Genomic DNA, 22,632 nt, shown 5'->3' on the forward strand with positions numbered 1-22,632 from the left:
ATCCTTTCAACCCTCCAAACTATTCACTTTCTTTTTGTGTTTTTCTTTTGTTCTTTATTTCTTTTTCTTTACCTTTAATTTTCTTCATTTTTTTCCTCTTCTTATGCCTTGATACCACTTTCAAACTCCTCATCTCTCCCCCAAACTTATGTTTTTGCCATTTGTTTCTCATGAGTGCTAAGGAAAGCTCGGGTGCCAAGAGAGGGACACTATAAAACGGGTAAAGGCTTGTAACATGGTTATCGAATGAAAAAGGCTTTAGGCTCAAAAGGGTTGACTAAGGATAACATCATTGGTGGGCCATGGAAGGTCTCAAAACGGGTCAAGGAGAGCCTACAATCACTTCTCAAGCCAAGCAAACTTAGAATTTTGCTTAGAAACACATTCGGGGCAAGTTTTAGACCATTCGCACGGGTACTTGGACTTGTAACAAAATATCTCACCTCTCGCACAACCAGATTGTTAAAGAGGATAGAGTCGAGGGCCCACAACAACCGTATTCAAGATTGAAGATCGCTAATGGTTCAACTAAACCACTCGATGATTGCCTAAGTCAACACAAGAGTCACAAGGTCACTAACTAGAGCCATTTCTTTTTCCAAAAGCTTGTTTTTAACCATAAGCGTATAGTTAAGTGTGTTGTACCAAGTGAAGCATTCTTGACCCCTTTGTTTTATTCATTAACACTACTGTTGCTACCCAATCATCAAAAACGGACTCAATCCCTTAAGAAGGTTGTCACGCCATCCATCGTTGGGAAGAGCCACCCGGTTCACACAAAACCCACATTTGGAAAGAGCCGTGGCATTAAGAGAACCAAAGACTTATTGCTCACTTAAACATAAAAAGAAGCTACCGAATCAAAAAGAAGCTATTAACATAAATAAGAAGCAAGACTACTAAGAAAACAAAATAAAAAAGCTATGAAAAAAGCTACTGAAAGTAAGACAAATGAATATACAAATCGAGGGAAATAGAATATATACATCAAAAGAGAGGGAGGAATATATACATAATGAAAGAAAAATAAAGATAAAAGAAAAATAGTATTAAAGTTATTACAGGCCAATGTCATCAAATCAAACCCACCAAAATAGACCACCCCCTGAATAAAAATAAGCATTGTCCTCAATGCTTAGCAAAATCAAAATAAGGGAGGGTAGAGAATAAAGAAAACTCCCTATGTGGTATCAGGGTGCATGGAAGCATCACCACCCTCGGGATCCTCCAACTTGATCTCATTATCCTCTGCTCGGGGAACAACGGGGTTGGTGAACATCAGAAGCACCTCCTCGGCAGTATGGGCAGCAAGGTCTAGCTCGTCAGACTGGCCAACTGGTGCCTCTGCTGATGGTGTTGCTGGTTCTGCTGGTACTGATGGATTTGTCTCCATCAGTAGGTCAAATGGTAAATCCCCAGCTGTTGCAATCCTTGTCACCTCCTTTCTCAATCTCTCCACTGATTTCTTCGAGGCCTGGGATTTCCTCATCTTCTTCACCTATTTGCCCACCTCCTCAGTAGCTCCCCCATAGGCCACCAGTGTATCTATAATAGTCTTCTGGTTGTCCAGGATCTTCTGCAATGTTTCCTCCACTGAAGGAGGATCCTATGGTGCTGTTGTTGTAGACGACTATGCTGCAACAACACTGGATATGTCAGACAGCTTTGAAGTAGATGTCTGCATCCAGTTGTTGAGCCTCGCTAATGTCTGGGAGACTTGCAACGCAGTGAGTGGATATATGGATGAGGCAGGCACTGGTGCTGATGCTGATGGTCTAGAAGATGAAGGTGGTGGCATGTCAGCTGTCTCGGTGGAAGTATCGGCTGCCGTAGAAGGCATGGGAGCTGTAGATGGATCAGCAGCAGAATCTATAACCACCACCGATGGCTCATCAGACTGGCCAACGGTGGCAGTTGCCTTACCCTTGAACTTTGGGTTTCCCAGACCTTGAAAGGAGTACCATGAGAAGGGCTTCTTGGCCCGCATTTTTGTATCAAAACTCCTCAGCTCTACCTTTGCATCCGTGAGATATTCTGTGAGGGTGTTGGAATATGGGTAGGAGCTTTTACCTTTTCGGACAACCACTGACATGTTGGGCGACATGATGGCACCCACATTGATTGGGTACCCAGCCATGATAGATGCCACCAAAATTGCTCGGGGAATCGGAAGATTGTTCTCATTCTGGCTTGGGTCAATACGGATGCACACAAAAGTTTGCCACCCCTTTGCTTCAAAGTTGAGGGTGGCCCGTGCAATGGGAACCCCCGCTGTGATCTGCGGTTGTGGTGGTCCTGGTGCTGCCAACATCTCTGCTAGCTAAGGGCGAGCTGCATCACCCATAACAAGCTTCTCCAAGTACAGGATTGCCTCTACCTTCTCGAATCCCAGGTAAGTGTTCAGAGTGATTGGGTCGAATCTGACTTTCAAATTTCTCACTTTGGTCACTTTGGTACCCTTATTGATGTGTGCCACATTGGCATAAAACTCCCGTACCAAGTGTTATTTGGCATCCATAACACTCTAGGTGAACCACATCCACCCATTGGGCTCCCTAAACTGTTTAAGGACATTTGGATTGTATTTATCCAAATCCTTCAACAAGAATTGTCTCTCAAGTGTGAGCGATCTCTGGGGCCACCACTCTCTGAACTTTGTGAAGTTAGTCAAACTCACGAACCTATCTTCCCTCACTTCCTTCTTCTTTGACCTCTCTAGGCCACCCACTCTAGTGTCACCTCCCCTACCATCATCAAGAACATCATCATCATCTACTGTAACTGGTGCAAAGGGAGTGTGTGTAGAGGAGGGCTCTGAACCCTGGCTACCGGCATCAGAACCCTCAGAAGAACTTGTTGTGGTGGAGGGTACGGTGCGCAGTTGGTACCTCCTAGTGAATTGTGGTGGTTGGGACTGGGCCTCAGGTTGTACCTCCACTGAGTGACCCTCGGAGGCTTCCCTAGACGGGACATAAGAGCTTGATTCTGAGGGCTCTGTGGCCCTACCTCTCCCAGTGGTTGGCTTTTTGGCTAATGCTTTTGATTGCACTCCTAGAGGTTGAGTGCCATTTCCTCGGCCTCGGGAGGGTTCACCCCTCCCTTTAGATATATCACCTCTGCCTCGTGATCGAACCATTGTCTGAAATACGAAGCACATAAGTCAGTTAAAGTTCAGAAGTATGTTAACAGTTGCAGGAAATCAGTGTACAAAAGAGACAGTACGGACCGCACAATATTGAGTGCGGTTGCAGACTGCCTTGTGCGGTCGCACATTCTGAAGTGCGAACCGCACAATTTTGAGTGTGGTCGCATAAAACCAGGTTCAGACTACTGGTTCTCTGATGTTCCAAAGTGCGCTCGCACATATTTTTCTGCGGACCGCACAAATTTGAGTGCGGCCGCAGATTTCATGCTTAACATTCTTCCCTAATTGAAAATCTGCGGACCGTACAATTTTATGTGCAGTTGCACAATTTCATGCGAGGTCGCACAATTTGAAATCAAACGACACTGACTTTAGGTTTTTCACATTTTTGCACAATTTAGACATGGCATTTCCAAATTAAACATGATGAATGATCTGCCCAGTCCCCAATGAGAATACATGATATTACCCACACAATTTTAAGCACACATGAAGAACATTTGACATTTTAGGCCTACAAATAACAATACTAATTAAGAACAACAACTAAGAAAAATTGAAAATCTAAACATGAATTGAACATACCAGTGATGAGGGATGCATGGCTGAATCTAAACTAATGAAATGGGTGTGGAGTGTGAAAGAATTTGTGTGCACTATGCTTGCTTAGGTCTCAAAAGTTCAGAGTGTGGAAAGTTGTGAATACTGCAATGATGTCCTATTTATAGGTTGACCAAAGTTGGTCACAATTAAAGCTGAGTGCGGCCGCACAATTTTAAGTGCGGTCCGCACTTTTTACCTAAACTTTGCTAAAGTCCTTCGGTCCACACAAAAGTGAGTGCGCCTGCAGAAATTTGTGCGGTCCGCCCAATTTTGTGTGCGGTCGCAGAATGGCCTTTTCTCTGCAATTCAAAACTTTAGAGAGTTGGATTTTTGGGTCTCCAGTTATGCGGCCACACAATTTATTGTGCGGCCGCAGATTCTTCTCTGTTGTGGCATACAAAATTGTGCGGTCCGCATAATAAATATGTGGTCCGCACAATAAATGTGCGATCCGGATTTTTTTTCAACACTTGGCCAATTTTTTCGAACACAGTACCTGCAATGCACACTCATTCCTACAATTCACTTCAAAACCAGTTAGCTTAATACAAAACCTATCTTAAAAAAGAAGAAAATAAAAATTGAAAAGAAACATGGGTTGCCTCCCAAGAAGCGCCTGATTTAACATCGCGGCACGACGCAGATTACCATCAATTACTTAAAATGAATTAATGCCACGACGTGGCCATCATCAATTTTGCCAAGATAATGCTTTACCCAGTGACCATTGACTCTAAACACTTCATCATTTTTGTTCTTCAAGTCGAATGCACCAAAGGGTGTCACATTCACAACCTCAAACGGACCACTCCACTTAGACTTCAAATTTTCCGGGAACATTCGTAACCGAGTATTGAACAATAACACAAGATCACCTTCTTTGAACTCCTTGTTCCGTAAGTACTTCTCATGGAGGTACTTCATCTTGTCCTTATATAAGGACGAACTTGTATAAGCATGGTACTGGAATTTATCAAGCTCATTCAATTGTGTCACCCTTAAGCTGGCGGCGATATCCCATTAAAGATTAAGCTTCTTCAATGCCCACATAGCCTTGTGCTCAAGTTCCACCGGAAGGTGACAAGCTTTCCCGAACACTAACCGGTATGGAGACATACCAATCGGTGTTTTGTAAGCCGTCCTATAAGCCCAAAGAGCATCATCAAGTTTCTTTGACCAATCCGTCCGGTTGGCATTCACTGTCTTTGACAAAATACTCTTGATCTTCCGGTTGAAGACTTCCACTTGCCCGCTTGCTTGAGGATGATAGGGAGCCGAGACTTTGTGAGTGACACCATACTTGGTGAGTAAGGTATCAAAAGCTTTGTTGCAAAAGTGCGATCCCCCATCACTAATAATGGCCCTTGGAGTACCGAATCTTGTGAAGATGTTCTTTTTCAAAAATGCCACCACACTTCGAGCTTCATTGTTGGGTAAAGCCACGGCTTCAACCCACTTTGACACATAATCCACAACTACAAAAATGTAAATGTTCCCATACGAGCTCACAAACGGACCCATGGAATCAATGCCCCACACATCAAAAATGTCAATCTCCAAGATGGTGGTGAGGGGCATCTCATTTTTCTTAGAAATCCCACCGGCCCTTTGACATTCATCACAACGCTTGATGTGATCGCTAGCGTCCTTGTAAAGAGTAGGCCAATAGAATCCACAATTCAACACTTTTGTTGTCGTTCTAGCTCCACCATGGTGACCACCATAAGGTGAAGAGTGGCAAGCCTCAAGAATTTCCACTTGTTCTTCCTCCGGTCTACATTGTCAAATCACACCATCGGTACAAATTCGGAAGAGATACGGCTCATCCCAATAATAGTCAAAGTAACCCCATTTGAGCTTCTTCCTTTGGTTTGAAGAGAACTCATTTGGTATAATACCACTCACAAGATAGTTTGTTAAGTCGGTGAACCATGGCATCCCGGTCATTAAAATGGATAGAAGTTGCTTGTCGGGGAAGAAATCATTTATCTCAAGGCCGTAATGTGGCCTCCCCTCCTCCTCCAAATGAGACAAGTGGTCCGCAACTTGGTTTGCACTACCCTTGCGGTCTTGAATCTCTAGATCAAACTCTTTCAATAGAAACACCCACCGTATTAACCTTGCCTTTGAATCCTTTTTGCTCATTAAGTAACGAAGCGCCGCATGATCGGTGTGGACAATCACCTTTGTACCCATCAAGTATGGGCGGAACTTCTCCATAGCAAAGACAATAGCAAGTAGCTCTTTTTCAGTCACTGTGTAGTTGACTTGAGCACCATTCATGGTCTTACTAGCATAGTAGACCGTATGGAAGATTTTGTTGATACGTTGCCCCAAAACTGCTCCAACCGCCACATCACTTGCATCACACATGAGCTCGAAAGGCAAGCTCCAATCAGGTGCAGTGATAATAGGCGTAGTAGTCAATTCGAACTTGAGCAATTCGAATGCCTTCATACAGTCCTCGTTGAAATGGAACTTGGTATCCTTCTCCAACAGTTTACACAAGGGGTTCACCACTTTGGAAAAATCCTTGATGAATCGGCGATAGAACCCCGCAAGACCCAAGAAGCTCCTCACTCCCTTCACGGATGTAGGGGTGGGAGTTTAGAGATCACCTCTATTTTGGCCTTGTCGACCTCAATACCATTCTTTGAAATTTTGTGGCCGAGGACAATGCCTTTCTCGACCATGAAGTGACATTTCTCCCAATTCAAAACCAAGTTTGTCTCCTCACATCTTGCCAAGACCTTATCCAAATTGTTCAAGCAATCATCAAAAGAATTTCTGACCACGGAAAAGTCATCCATGAAGACCTCAAGAAAATCCTCCACCATGTTAGTGAAGATGGCCATCATACACTATTGAAAAGTCGCCGGTGCATTGTATAACCCAAATGGCATTCGCGAGAATGCAAAAGTACCATAGGGACAAGTGAAAGTAGTCTTCTCTTGGTCTTCCGTAGCAATAAGAATTTGATTGTAGTCGGAATATCCATCAAGGAAACAATATAAAGCTCGACCGGCCAACTTATCAATCATTTGATCAAGGAATGGGAGTGGAAAATGATCTTTCCGAGTGACTTTGTTGAGCTTCCGATAGTCCATACACACTCTCCACCCGGTCACCGTTCTTGTGGGGATCAACTCGTTCTTGTCATTTGTGACCACGATCATGCCCCATTTCTTTGGGATACATTGCACCAGAGAGGTCCACGAGCTATCGGAAATGGGGTAAATAACCCCGGCATCCAACCATTTTATGATCTCCTTTTTCATCACCTCTTGCATTGCTTCATTTAATCTTCTTTGATGTTCAACGGAGGGTTTGGCATCCTCCTCCAAAAGAATCTTGTGCATGCAAAAGGCGGGGCTTATACCCCGAATGTCCGCCAATGTCCATCCTATATCTTTCTTCCTCTTTTGTAGCACCGCCAAAGTAGAGTCTACTTGCACGTTAGTCAAACAAGAGGAAATAATAACCGGTAAAGTAGAACATGGCCCAAGGAATTCATACCTGAGATGTGGAGGCAATGGCTTTAAGTCCAAAGTGGGAGGCTCCTCGATTGAGGGCTTTGTTGGAGGAGTCTTCCGGTTCTCAAGATCTAAGGACAATCTTTGAGGTTCATAAGTGTACGACCCCATTCCTTGCAATGCATTTACACATTCCACATAGCCTTCCTTCGCATCATCATCATGATTAAGAAATACGGCCTCCAAAGTATCATCAACATTCATCATGGCACTAGCATCATCAACAATCACCTCGGTCACTAAGTCCACAAACGAACAAACTTTATTGCTATTCGGTTGCCTCATAGATTTGCATACATGGAAAACCATCTTTTCATCGCCCACCCGGAAGATGAGCTCACCGGTTTCCACATCAACAAGAGCCTTCCCCATAGCAAGTAAAGGTCTATCCAAGATAATAGGCACCTCATAGTCCACTTTGCAATCAAGAATCACAAAGTCCGCCGGGAGGATGAACTTATCAACACGAACCAACACATCATCAATAATACCCAATGGTTTCTTCATAGTACGATCCACCATTTGTAACCTCATAGATGTGGGTCTTGGTTGCTCAATTCCCAAAGTTTTGAACACCAAGTAGGGCATCAAGTTGATACTCGCCCCTAGATCATATAGAGATTTGGCAAGTCGGATCTCCCAATAGTGCAAGGGATTGTGAAAGCGTCGGGATCTTCCAATTTCGGAGCCATTGAGTGCACAATAGCACTCACTTGATGTGTCATCTTGATAGTCTCACAATTCATTGATCTTTTCTTTGTCACCAAATCCTTCATGAACTTTGCATAGCCGGGCATTTGTTCCAACGCCTCAACCAATGGCACATTAATGGATAAGCTCGTCATCATGTCAATAAACTTCTTGAATTGGTTCTCGCTATTTTGCTTGACGAGCCTTTGAGGTTATGGAGGAGGAGGCCTTGGCATTGGTTCCTTGGCCTTTGGCACTACCGGTTCCGGTATGTCAATCACGTGTTCCCTAGCCGGGTTCACTTTTTTCAATATCAATTCTCATTTCTTCATTAGCTTGAACCACATTGCTTGGAATTTTATGTTCTTGAATCACTACATCATCATCCACAATTCTTCTTTAGTTTGAGGTTGTTGCCTTCCCACCTTTTCCACTCCTTGTGGTTACGGCCATGGTATGTCCCGTGTTGTTCCCACCCTTCAGGTTCACCACCGTGTCACTAGGTAGTGCCCCCTTAGGACGAGTGTTTAAAGCTTGCGAGATTTGCCCTAATTGAACCTCCAAATTGCGGATTGAAGTGTTGTAAGAGGCTAGTTGAGCATCAAAGTCGGCATTTTTCTCCATTATTTGTTTGAACATATTTTCAATCCATCCCATCTCATTATTGGAAGAGCTAGAACCATGAGACGGATAAGGAGGCGGGTTGCTTGGTTGTTGATACATCAGGGGCCTTTGAAAGCCCGACCCCAGATTCCCTTGGTTGTTGCCTCTCTAATATCCTTGATTGTTGCCACCCCAATTGCCTTGGTTGCCTTGATTATTCCAATTGCCTTGATTATTGTTATTGTTCCAATTAACTTGATTGTTGTTACCACCACTCCAATTACCTTTGTGGTTTTGATTGTTCCAATTTTCTTGATTTCTTTGAGATCGTCATTGTTGATTCGGGACTTGAGAGTTGTTTCTTTACCATTAGTAGTTGTTCACATATTGCACTTCTTCTTCTTTCTCATTATATGATTCGTTTTGGTCAAATCCACTATCATCTTCCATAAATTGTTCCACACAGTTTTGCACTTGTTGACCCTTTTGCCTTCGCCTGTTCACCATCATGTTGACACCTTCCATTGTATTTATTTGCTTAGGACCTTGAACTTGTTGAAGTTGAGTTTTGGATAATTGATTCATTATTTTGGTCAACTCGGCAATTGCTTGCCCATGATCATGCAATTCTTTGTGTAGGTGAATAACATTTGGATCACCTTGAGGAACATTAGCTCTACTTTTCCATGTCGATGAAGTATCCAACATTTTATCTAAAATCTCACAAGCTTCGGCATATGGTGTTGTCATGAAATTCCCACCAGCAAGTTGGTTGACCACGCATTGATTGGTAGTATTTATCACCCTGTAGAAGGTTTGTTGAATCATAGCCTCAGTCATGTCATTATTCGGGCACTCTTTCACCATAGTACGGTACCTCTCCCAAATCCCGTGCAAAGGCTCATTGGGTTCTTTCTTGAATGCTAGAATCTCGTCTCGAAGAGTAGCTATATGCCTGGGAGAAAAGAACTTGGCAATGAATTTTTCCGCCAATTCATCCTACGTATGGATACAATGGTTTGGCAATCTTTCTAACCAATCCAAGGATATTCCCCGTAGAGAGAAGGGAAATAGCCTCAACCATAGAGCATCCTCGGACACGTTGGTCTTTTTACTCCCCCAGCAAGTGTCCACAAACCCTTTCAAGTGCTTGTATGCATTTTTACTCGGAGCCCCGGTGAAAAATCCCCGTTGCTCTAGCAATGTGAGCATAATATTGGTCATTTGGAAGTTGCCCGTCCTAATGCGGGCGGGACTATGGCACTTGCGTATCCTTCGTTTGGCAACACCTGATGTGGAGCCTCTCTTGGTGGAGCTGGGGGAGGGCCGGGAATATTGTAATGAGGCGGTCGGCCTCGCCTATTTGCTTTAGGTTCAAGAGGAACCTCATCAACTTGGTCATCGTCCACTTCCTCCCCCAAAGGCAAGTTTCCGAGAGGATCATTGTTGAGAGCTATTTTTGTACCTACAATCGATTCACAAAAAGGTTAGTAACCCGGAAGTAAAAGAAGACAAGTCACACACAAAACTAAATATAAAGCTAAATCCGTTTTTAGCTCCCCGGCAACGGCGCCAAAAATTGATGTCGCCCAAATTCACACCACTGATTGGGATTGTGAAGCGGTCGATGCAATTATAATTACCCAACTTTGAGTCGGGGTAGATTCCTCAGAGAGCTTATATTGGATTAGGTATATACTTAGACTAGGTGTATGACGTGCCTAAAATGTACTTCCACATACTTGGTTGTTTCTTTCTACTTCTAAACTTTATGCTATTGTTTATAAATGTAAAGCTATAGAATTATATTTTTGGTGTTGTTGTTTTTTCAAGATTATAAAAGATCTAGGGCTATGACTTCTACCTACGTGGTTACCTAATGGGTTGTGGGCTTTAGGGCATGTTTCGTTGGTCGGGTGTAATATAGCAATCAACATGCGATTACCCACTCGATACCTCTCGGTAGTTAGAGTGGTTTTACCCAATTTGGATTTCTCAAGTCCAAATGGGTAACTCACAAAACCATTGATATATGCTCAGGTCGGGTCTTACTATCTCTAGATTCAACCATTTAATTAGGGCTATCAATTTCTTGAGTTCACCCCAATTTCTTGTTAGCCAAGTTTTTCTAGACTTAGTCTCTCTTTCTCAAGTAGAGACTAAGTCAATTAGGCATGAATCAATATTTGCAATCATTAATTCCTAAATTCAAGCAAGAACTAGGCTAAATACCATAGACCCAACCTTAAACAAGCCCTAAATCAAATACCCATTAGGTACCCATACAAGGGTTGGGTCACAACCGTAGCTAGAGATTTAGCCACTCATAGGCAAAAATGAAGAAACTAAGGAAGCAAATAAGATTAAACTCAAAATAGATGATAAAAGGATGAAAATCCAATGTTAAAATGATAAACTATTACAAAGCTTCCCAAAGCAGTAAAGGAAAAATGGCTATCTACTTTTTGGAGTTCAAACTTGACCTAAATTTGACAAAAAGAACTATTTATACATAGCTGAAATTATCGGACAAAATTGCCCCTGCAGAGGTTGTACAGCCGCACAATTCTGTGTGCGGTTCGCACTTTGAAGTTGGGCTTGATAGGATGGACTTCTGCGGCCGCACAATTTTGGGTTGCGGCCGCATGTCTTCAGATTCTGCGGACCGCACATTTTTGAGTGCATCCGCACTCTTGAATTTGAGCTTGACATGAGGGACTTCTGCAGACCGCACATTTCTGAGTGCAGCCGCACTCTTAAATTCTGCGGCTGCATAATAATAGTGCAGTCCGCACAATAATAGTGTGGTCCGCACTTCTTCATGGACTCAAAACTCTATCTCTCTGAACCTCATCTTATGCGGCCGCACAATAATTGTGCGGTCTGCACTTTGCAAAGGAACTCTGTCAGAGGTCCTTCATAGTCTGTGGCCGCACTCAATATTGTGCGGTCCGCACTTTGCTTTTTTTGCTTGGTTTTAGTCCTTGTTCAAAAATACTCCTTCTTGAGTTGAATTTCATCGTTTTGGCTCTTTTTCCAATGCTCCTGCAAGTAAACATATTTTATCAGTTTTTGGGAATACCTTTAAGCATTTTTGAGCTAAAACTAAAGTAAAAGAGTGCAAATAAGTAGTCAAAATCCCTACTTATCAGTGGGACTTAACCTTTTCAACTTTATTTTGCCTTTGTGGCATTTCACTTTCGACTTTTTTCTTCCAAAACTTTCAATTTCAGAGCATTGGGGAACCTTTTGCTTTTCAAACTTTGCCAAAACAGTTAGCCACTTGGAACTTAACCTTTTCAATTTCATTTTTCCCTTGTAGGCACTTTCAATTTTATTTCCTCCTTACGAGAGTTTTTGATTTCAAAGCATCAGTCACCATGGCTAGTCGGGGTTGACTTGATGCCCCTGATGAGGCTGGGTACCTCTTGAATATTAGCTTGTATCAAACAAAAGCCTTGTAAATTAGTCTTCCCATCCCTTCTTCGCCTTAGTTTTGGAATAGAGTTAGACCGAAAGGAATACAAAGAACAACAAACAATGGAATGGACAATGAGTTTAGACAAGAGGTATCCCTTTCAGGGAAAGGACAGAAGGACTTATTTTGAGTACATGCAGACTTCAATGAACATGACATGCCTTTTGGACTGGATACCTGATATGTGTAAACCGTCTGACTCTCAAAATTTTATCACAACTTTTGCCTCAAAATCGAGAAACCTTGCCGAGGACTGTGTCGATGCCAATGGTCGTGAGGATCCTCTTTTCGATCAGTGGCGCCCTTTGTGGGTTGTCACCAGTTGACCTCTCTCTTCTCACTATTGCCATATAGTACTCCTTGCGAGTTTTCACTAAAAAGACTCTCTCATTTTTATTTCTCTCATTTTGGTTGCACCAGATCCAAGTGACTGTATCCTCCAATTTTGAACATTCTCGTTGATTGTTCGGAAGGACTTGAAAAGGATTTGGGTAAAAATGATTTGGATTGAATTACAACTTTGGAACCTCTCATGCGAGACCATCGCCGAAACATTGTAACATCTAACCCAGTTTCAACTTTTGGGGGAATGTGGAGTTTTGTTTTGGTGTGACTGAACCCCAGAGAGAGGCTGCCCACGTATTCTTTCGGAATCAAGTCGAATGTAGTTCAATGACGCAAACTTTGTTTTTGATTTTGTTTTTTTTGTCTGTTTTATTTTTTTCTCTTTCTTTTCCGTTTTTTTTGTTTTTCTTCTTTTTGTTTTCTTGTTTCTTTATTTTATTTTATGATAATATCTTCAGGTTCCAAATAAGGTAATCAAAGAAAAGTAACCGGCTCAAAAAGGGTTTGCAAAGGGTTGATAGTACTTGGAGAGTGAGAAAGAAAGTCTTCTTCATCCCAACTGAAGAACATTAATGTTATATACAGGATCAAACATAGTACCTTTTAACTGCACCTGCGTTGACAGTTGTTTCAGGGACATTTCCTTCGAAGTTTTCGAAGTACAACACTCTCTTTTGGCAGTACTCTCGTTACAATGTATGGACCTTTTGACATTTCTGATTCTTTATTGTATTTCCTTAAAATTATCTTCACTGCATTCTGATTTTTGATTCATTATTTCAAAGTCTGACAACGTTTGAGGATCTGGGCTTGAAGTTCGCAGGCATGTCATGTCATTAAAATCTGCATTTAACAGAACTGAAAAGAGAATAAGAAAAGTGACAAGATTAAGAAAAGAGACATTCCTAGATAATGAATTATTAACTTCATTTGATTTATTTTTTATTTTTAAAAATATTTTAAAGATAGAAAGGTTTACATCGGAAAGTAATACAACAAAGTTAAACATCCGGATCACATCCTAAAATAATTCGAATGCGGAAAGGATAGCAAGACCGGCTACTGAGACTCATCTCGGCAATGATTGCAATGGCCTTCAGTGCCGGATCAAATTCATCATCTTCACAAATCATTCCGACTATTGGCCTAGTGTTGTGAGTAGGCAAGGGATTGTTTGTCACATCATGAGCCTCCTCGTCCTGAAGAACTATTACCTTGACTTCGATGAGGTCCTCCACTTCTCTTTTGAGAGTCCAAAAATCTTTAGTATCATGTCCCACTACACCGGAGTGGTATTCACATCTAGCATCAGCTCGATGCGAGGGGGACTCGGAGTTTGCCCGGTTCGGGACCACTGGTTGCAGCAGACCTAGCCTGACTAGCTTTTGGAACAAGCTAGAGTATGATTCACTAATAAGGGTGAACTGCTTCATTCTGAGGGGCTCTTTAGGGCGAGGATTGATTTGGGAACATTTGGTTGGGGATTATATGGATCTTGGTAGGGACGGACATTTTAGGGAGGTGGATCTCGGTTTTGTGTATAATGTTGTGGCTGCGTGTAAGATTGCGCGTTCATCACCGCATAGGGAGGCGGTTCCACGACATAAGGAGCAACTTGATGGGGATAATAGTGTTGTGGAACCTCAGGAAGCATATATGATTGGTTGAATGCCCTGCGGGGGCCCCTCGAGCTGGAAGCCATCATGGCTCTCTCTTCTCTCCCATTTTTGTTCGTCAACCCCCAAACCCCCCGAACTATTCTGAACGGCCTGTGATGCGGCCTTAAAAGTAGCTCAACTCAAGATTCAGCCTGTTTTTAAACCATTTTCGACCATCTCCCCAATTTTGATAGCCTCAGCAAATGGTCTACCCATAACAGACATCATATTCTGGAAATAATCAGGCTCTTGGGCCTCTAGAAAAATAATGATCAACTCATGATTATCCATGGGTGGCTTAACTCTAGCTGTTTGCTCCCTCCACTTGATGGCATACTCCCTAAAGCTTTCCGTCGGCCTTTTCTTCATATTGGACAGGGAATTGCGATCCGGCGCAATATCAATGTTGTATTGAAATTATTTGACGAAGGCCTGGGCCATGTCGTCCCATTTATACCAGTGAGAGATATCTTGGTCAATAAACCATTCGGAGGCTACCCCCACAAGACTTTCCCCAAAATAAACCATCAGCAATTCTTCTTTTCCACCTGCACCCCTCAGCTGGTTGCAGTACCTTTTCAAGTGGGTGATAGGGTCACTGTGTCCATCATACTTCTCAAATTTTGGGGTATTGAACTCTGGTGGCAGATGGATGTGAGGGGACATGCATAAATCGCTGAACGAAACACTTTTGTGACCACCTAGTCCTTGTATGTTCTTTATGTTCTATTCAAGACTTTTTATTTTCCTGGCCATCTCATCTGACTCAACTGTCTTGGCAGGCTTTTCATTTTCCATTAGTGACTCGTACTGAGGAGTCTGATTGTAAGGAGCCGAGACCCTAAAATAAATACTTGGAGAGTAGTATTGGCCATCATAAGCATAAGATGTTGGCTCGTTGTTTGGCCTCGTCCCAGGAGGTGGTAGCAGGATTGTATATACCGGTGCGCCAGACACGACGAGAGGAGTGTTCCTGACCCGTGTGACTGGAGGTCGCACATTAGAGGTACCAAGGGCAGTATGGAGACTATAATTTGGCACATACCCCGGTGGTAGAATGTGATCGCTCGTTGCATGGAGCGGTGGTTGAGTAGCCAGGGATACGGTGGAAGTTCCCTCTGAGGGACCCCGGGGTGGAGGCTGACCGGAAACCCAAGCTTGATCTACATCAGACAATTGCTGTCTCAATTTTCTTATTTCCTCCGACTCTTGCTCAACTGACTGACCCCGGGGATTGTCACTCACCAACTCAATTTCATCACTGTTATCCATTACTACCATTCCCTTTGATCTGGTGAAGTAATGATGTATTGCCAGATTCACCACACACCAACCACCTTAAGCTTACTATATAAGAGACAGCAAACATGTTAGGATTAGACATTTTATAGATATGAATCACACGTAATATGCCATGCTCCTAACATCATCACCATTTCCAACATGCTTTTGGAAGGCTTCAGGTTTCATTCCGACTTATCATGTTGCTTCTTATTGACGCTCTTATTTTCTTCTCTCCTTTTTCACTTTTTACGCATGCCTCATTTTAATCCCTCATCTTAGAATCATTGAAAAATACTTTGATTGAACCTTTTGGGGGTTGCCTACGTATCATGTCGCCACATGAATCAAATCATTACGTAGTGCAAGAAGATTAGGAATAAAGTAAATAAACTAACTCTTTTTTTTGGATTTTGAGTTTTTTTTCTTTTTTAAAGTTTTTTGAAATCAAGACTTATAAAGAAGAAAGAAAATATTTTTGGATTTCGATTTGTTTATTTTTTTTTTTGTTTTTGAGAATTTTTTAAAAGAAAGACTTCTAAAGAAGAAAGAATTTTTTTTTCCGGAGAAAGACTTCTAAAGAAGGAAAAAAAAAATATTTTTGGATTTTGATTTGATTTTCTTTTTCAAATGAAAGACTTCTAAAAAGAAAGAAAATATTTTTGGTTTTAGATTTTTTTTATTTGGAATTTTTTAAGGAAAGACTTCTAAAGAAGGAATTAAAGGAAACTATTTTTGGATTTTTGAAAATTGGGGGTCGGAACCGATGAGGTTTGCCTACGTATCTCACATCCGGTGAGAATCAAACCCGCGTAGTTTGGTCCAAGACTTGATAGATTTTGACCATTTTTGATTTTTTTTTCTTTTTCAAAATGTTTTTATAGTAAAAAAAGATTATTTGTACAAAACTAGGGGAAAGATTTCTTTTTTTCAATTCCGCTCAACTAATTTTCTAAAGCTAGTCAACAATGCAAGCAATCCTTCCAAATGATGCAGCAAGTAGCACATAAGTGAACATGATGGTCTCAAAAAGGATACTTGTCTTATACGGAGCCGGCCCCTATGCCGAGTTTCGCTAAGTCAAATGCACATAATGCAGCAAAGCGATCTTACTAGGGATAACCAGGCATGTGGCTTATTCTTCAAGGTTTTAAAAATCATATGGGATGAGGTGTATCTAGGCTGGTCATAAAACGATCGGACAACTCGAGTTGGGAAGGGATAGTGTACCGGGAGCAATACTTCTCCGGCTTAACTACTGGACCATCCCCATTCTTAAACATGGGTGACTAATAATCCTTCACCGGGATCCCAGGCCCACCAGCTTTATCTCAAAAAAGAGTGGGGCGCGTATCCACGATTCCTAGGGTTATATTCAGAAGACTAAGAGGGGGTGCGTGAGAAGACAATTTATTTGTACAGTTCAACAATATCAAAGCAGTAAAAAGTGGACAAGTAGCACATTAGGCCCAAATAAATCACAACATATACAAAATTTAATAAAGTCAAATAAAGTCAATGTACAAGCTCGAATTCTTGAATTCCCCAGCAGAGTCGCCAGAGTTGTCACACCCCTTTTTACCCCCCCAAAATACATATGTATGTGGATTGTTGTGGGTTAAAGAGGTTTTCCAATTAAAGTGACAAACTTGAGTAGGGATTATTTTATTTACAGAGTCACCACTTAGAATTGATTTTTGGGTGTTCCAAATCACATTTTATTTGAGTCCCTAGTCAAAGGAGGATTTGACTCTATTATTATTGGTCTGCGAAAACAAAGTCCGGGTAAGGAATTCGGTTGACCGGGAAGAAGGTATAAGGCATTCCCCGAGTCCTATGGTTCTAGCACGGTCGCTTTATTGACTATATTTGGCTTATATTATTTTTGGATAACCTGTGTTTTATTGGTTCTCATGTTTTAACTATATCCGCTTTTATTGCTTGATTAGATTTATAAAAAATTATATTGAAATAAGTCATGCGTACGTGTACTCATTCTTGTTTGGTGTGTCAAAAATCATGTCACGTGTACGTGTACGCAATTAATAACACTTTATTATTATCAAGATTGTTTGGTCAAGGTCACACGATCGCGTACCCTGATTTATGTTGGGAATCATAATTATGTCACGCGAACATGTACATAATCACGATAATAAATTTAAAACGTGCCTAAAGCACTCTAATTCAACCTTATTTCACCATATAAATCCACCCTTATTTCACCTGTTACGACGCGCAACCCGATCCTACCATATCAATATAATTCTCCCTTATTTCACTATATCAATCCACCCTTATTCCACATGTTGTGGCGCGCAACCTGATCCCGCCATATCGATATAAATAAGCCAATAAGTGCAATCAATTTAACAACTTGAATCACAAGAATATCTGCGATTAACGAATATGAAGGCTACAAATTTAGAAGGAATCTTGTACCAAATCATGAAGAGCTACAATTAATACCGAGTTACAAGGCAAGTCAAATATATGACAGTTAAAGGGTACAAGTAAGACAATTAAGGTAAATATCAATTAAGCATAGAAGCATGGAAGGAATTAATATTTACAATGCGAGAATAATAAATGACATGTAGCAAGTTAAGTCATAGGAAACAAATAAGGCATGTAACAATCAAGACATGGAATGGTATAATTAATGAAATACGGGTAGACATGGAAACAAGTAATTGACATCGTATATACACTCGTCACCTCGCATATACGCTGATATACATGAAATTCACATAGAACATAGCTCAAAGGTCCCTATTCCCTCAAATCAAGGTTAGACTCAACACTTACCTCACTCCACAATCAATTCAAAGTTCAACCACGGCCTTGCCTTTTGAACAAGACTCCAAACCAACCAAATCTAAGAAATTATTGATCATTCAAAATAAAGTTTAGAAACTACTCACGAATGAAAGAAGTTCATTTTAGATCATTATTAAAAAAGTCAACCCCGGGCCCGCTTGGTCAAAACCCGAGATTCGAATCAAAACCCGATCACCCATTCACCCTTGAGCTCGGTTATGCAATTCAATTCAAAATCTGACTTCAATTCGAGGTCTAAATCCCAATTTTATAAAAATCCCTAATTCTATCCAAATCCCTAATTTCTACCCTGGAAATCCTAAACTTAAGGTTGAAATCTTATGGAAGGTAATGGGTAATTGAAAGAAAGTAGATTAGAGTCACTTATCAATGAATTTAGGAAAAAACGCTCTTGGGAAAATCGCCTCTAAGGTAATTAGGGTTGAGAATTTGAAAGAATGAGCTAAAATCCCGTCTTTCTCAGCTTTTGACCAGGCGCAGAAGTCGCAATTGCGACCTGGGGTTCGCAATAGCGAACACCGCAAATGCGAAAAAGTATTCGCAAATGCGAAGGTTTCACACCTCTGTTGCCATCGCAAATGCGAACATGATACTATCGCAAATGTGAGAACCCCAGTCCCAGCCCATGCTCGCAAATGCCAAGTGTCCTTAGCAAAAGCGAGGCTTACAGTTGCGAGCCAGACCTCGCATTTGCAAAGTCTGCAGTCTAGCACCAGATGAAACTTGCACCAGCTATCATTCTAAGTCCAAAACCACTCTAAAACTCACCCGAGCCCTCGGGGATCCAAACCAAGCATGCACACAAGGCCAAAAGCATCAAACAAACTCACTCGCGCAATCAAAACACTAAAATAATACCTAGAACAACGAATCGGACACCAAAACGAATGAAATTTTTAACGAAACTTAAGAACATGCAACTTTACAACTGGACATCCGAATCATGTCAAATCAACTCCGTTTTACACCAAATTTTGCAGACAAGTCATAAAGACTGTAATGAACTTATACCAAGTTCTGGAACCAGAATCTTGATCTAGTAGCAACAAAGTCAAACTTCAGTCAAACTTTGAATTTCTTTAAACCTTTAAACTTCTAATTTTCAACAAATTATGATTAATTAAGCTAGGGACTTCCGAATTCGTATCTGAGCACACGCCCAAGTCTAAACACGATACGGACCCACCGGGAACGTCAAAACATGGATCCAGGTCCGTTTGCTTAAAATGTTGACTGAAGTCAACTCAAATAAGTTTTAAATCACGATTTCACATTTTAATAAATTTTTCGCATAAAAACCTTTCGGAAAAAGATATGGACTGCGCACGCAAATCGAAGAAGGCTAAATGGAGCTATTCGGGGTTTCGAAATACAGAATTGAGGGTTGAAACTATAAATGACCTATCAGGTAATCGCACCTACTTTATCACCTCTACCAACACTTTTTTGGCCTAATACTACCTCTCCCCGGACCCACCATGGCCAACCTCTCGTAACGTCTCATTTGGGCATGTAGATATCTCCTCTTTACATGTCTGAAATATCTCAGTCTCGTTTTCCGTAACTTTTCCACCACGGGATCCACTCTAAATGTATCCCAAATATTTTCATTCCTAATCTTATCTCTTTTAGTATATCCACACATCATTCTCAACACTCTCATTTCCGCTACTTTCAACTGCTAGATATGAGAGTTCTTGTCTGGCCAATACTCAGCCTCATACAACATAGTAGGTCTAACAACCACTCTATAGAATATACCTTTAAGTCTAGGTGGCACATTCTTATCATACAAGACAGTGGATGCGAGCCTTTATTTCATCCACCTCGCCCCAATACGATGGATGATATCATTGTCAATCTCCCTATGACCATGGATTAAAGACCTATATACTTGAAACTTCCTTTCTTACTAGATGACTTATGTATCAAGCCTTACCTCCATATATACTTCATGAGCCACATTACTGAACTTGAACTAGGTATTTTATCTTAGTATTACTTAACCTGAAACCCTTAGACTCCATGCTTTGTCTCCAAACCCCCAGCCTAGTGTTAACACCTCCTCTCGACTCGTCAATTAGCACTATGTTATCTACAAATAACATGCACCAAGGCACCTCCCCTTGGATGTGTCGCATTAATACACCCATCACCAAGGCATTAAGAATGAGCTAAGGGCTAATCCTTGATGCAACCCTATCAAGATCGGAAAAACTTGAGTTTCCACCCACTGTCCTCACTTAGGTCTTGCCTCCATCGTACATGTCTTTATTCACCCTAATGTACATTACAGGTACACTTCTAGCCTTCATACATCTCCAAAGAACTTCTCTTGGAACTTTGTCATATGTTTTTTCAAGGTCAATGGACATTATATGTAAGTCTGTCTTCCTCTCCCTATACTGCTCTACCAATCTTCTCATAAGGTGAATGACTTATGTAATCGATTAGCTCGGCCTGAATTTGAGTCGGTTCTCAAAAATAGTTGCACACCTCCTCATTGTTATCTCCACCACCATCTCCCAAACTTTTATAGTCAGCTTGATACCCCTATAATTATTGCAACTTTGAATATCACTTTGTTCTTGTACAACGGGACCATCATGCTCCATCTCTAATCTTCAGGCATCCTCACTGTCCTGAAAATAACATTAAACAACCTAGTTAGCCACCCTAAACCTGTCATGCACGTGCTCCTCTAAAATTTCACTAGAATCTCGTCCGACCCAATCACTCTTCTCCTGCCCATCTTACGCATAACCCTTTCAACTTTCTCAACCTTTATATGCCTATAATACCCACCGGCGACTCTTGGACTGTTCCAAGTCACCTATCACAATATTCTTATCCCTCTAAACATTCATAGAAGTATGTTTGTCATATCTGTCTAATGTGTGCCTCTTCCACTAATGCTTCGCCTTCATCGTCTTTGACGCACTTCACTTGTTCCAAATCATGGTCCCGCCTCTCCTTCGCCTTGGCTAGCATGTACAACTTGCTATCTACACCTCTACCCTCAAGTTCTGCATACAGGCTTTTAAACGCTGTCATTTTAGCCATTATAATTTTTAGCTTCGCCTCCCTCTTTGATGTCTTATACACCTCCATATTAGTCCTCTTATCCTCCTCGTCTTTTCTCTCCACTAACTTCGTATAGTCATTATTTTTGGCTTTCACTTTCCCTTGGACCTCACCATTCCACCACCAAGTCCTCAATGTCCGCCAGAGTTGCCCCTCAAAACCTCCAGCACCTCTCTAGTTGCTTTCTTAATACAACTAGTTGTCCTAACTCACATGTTATCAACGTCGCCATAAGTTACCTTATTGATGGTAGGCTATAAACTAATATTTTAGTCATAGTTTGCTCTTTAATTACTGTATTTTACTTGTGTTTGAGCTTAAATTATAGTGCATTACACTTATTATGTATTTTATGCCTTGCAGAAAGTGATTCTTAGTTAAAAAGATAATCGAGAGATAAATCGAACAAGTTGGAGCTTTGAAGTCTGAGTAAAATCTCAAGGAAATAAATCGGGATTGCGTTCGGGGGTCGAGGACCGAGTCTGGATATCAAAAATTGAAGAAACAAGATTACTCTATAAAAACTGCACAACCATGCCGCATGGGGCGCTGCTAGGCACAGCGCGGCTATGCAAACTTGCCAACGCTGTCATAAACAAGCCTCAAAAGATGTCAATTGGCATGCCACATGGGGCAACGCGCCCTGCGCTGTGCCTGTACAAAAATCATAGTGTTTTTCCTATTTCGGCTTGAACATTGTAGTTTCGTCCGAGCTCGCTCCTACTTAGTATAAATACACCAAAAATATATTTTTGTAAAGGATTTTGACCTGGGAAGTTTTTGGAGAGCATTGTAGGCTACAAGACACAAGATTTCATCATCTTTCCATCAATTCAATATAGGAGTTTGGATTGTAACGTTAGATCGATATTTTCTTACTCTTTAATTCTAACTGTGATAACTTTCTCCACGACTATGGAGTAGTTTCTCATAGGGTTTGACATATATGATGTTTTGATTAATATTTATGGATTTTAACTCTAGTTCTTTGCTTGAATTCGTGTATGGAACTTTGAATTGGTTGCAACTTTATTCACCAGTTTATTTAATCAAAATAGGAATATTTTGGTAATTATCTTTGTATTATTTTATTTGGTTTAATTCAATGATTCTATTTAGTAATCGAAAGAGTTTGTTGAATTAATCATTAAATCAACTTAGGAGAATATTCGAGAGACGTTGTCCAGAAGACTAATCCATTAAGGCATGCTTTTGTATTTTCACATTGCTTATATTAGTTCACTTCGTAGAGTTAAGATTTAATCGAGAGAGGAATCTTGGCTACACGTTTGAACTCATCATCGAGTGAATTCGTGAGAATCATTAGAACATTAGAGTGAATTGAAGTAGAATTCGATCCCAAATAGCTAT

The sequence above is a fragment of the Nicotiana tabacum genome, chromosome 2, assembly GCF_000715075.1.
Source record: "Nicotiana tabacum cultivar K326 chromosome 2, ASM71507v2, whole genome shotgun sequence".
Classification (NCBI taxonomy): Eukaryota; Viridiplantae; Streptophyta; class Magnoliopsida; order Solanales; family Solanaceae; genus Nicotiana; species Nicotiana tabacum.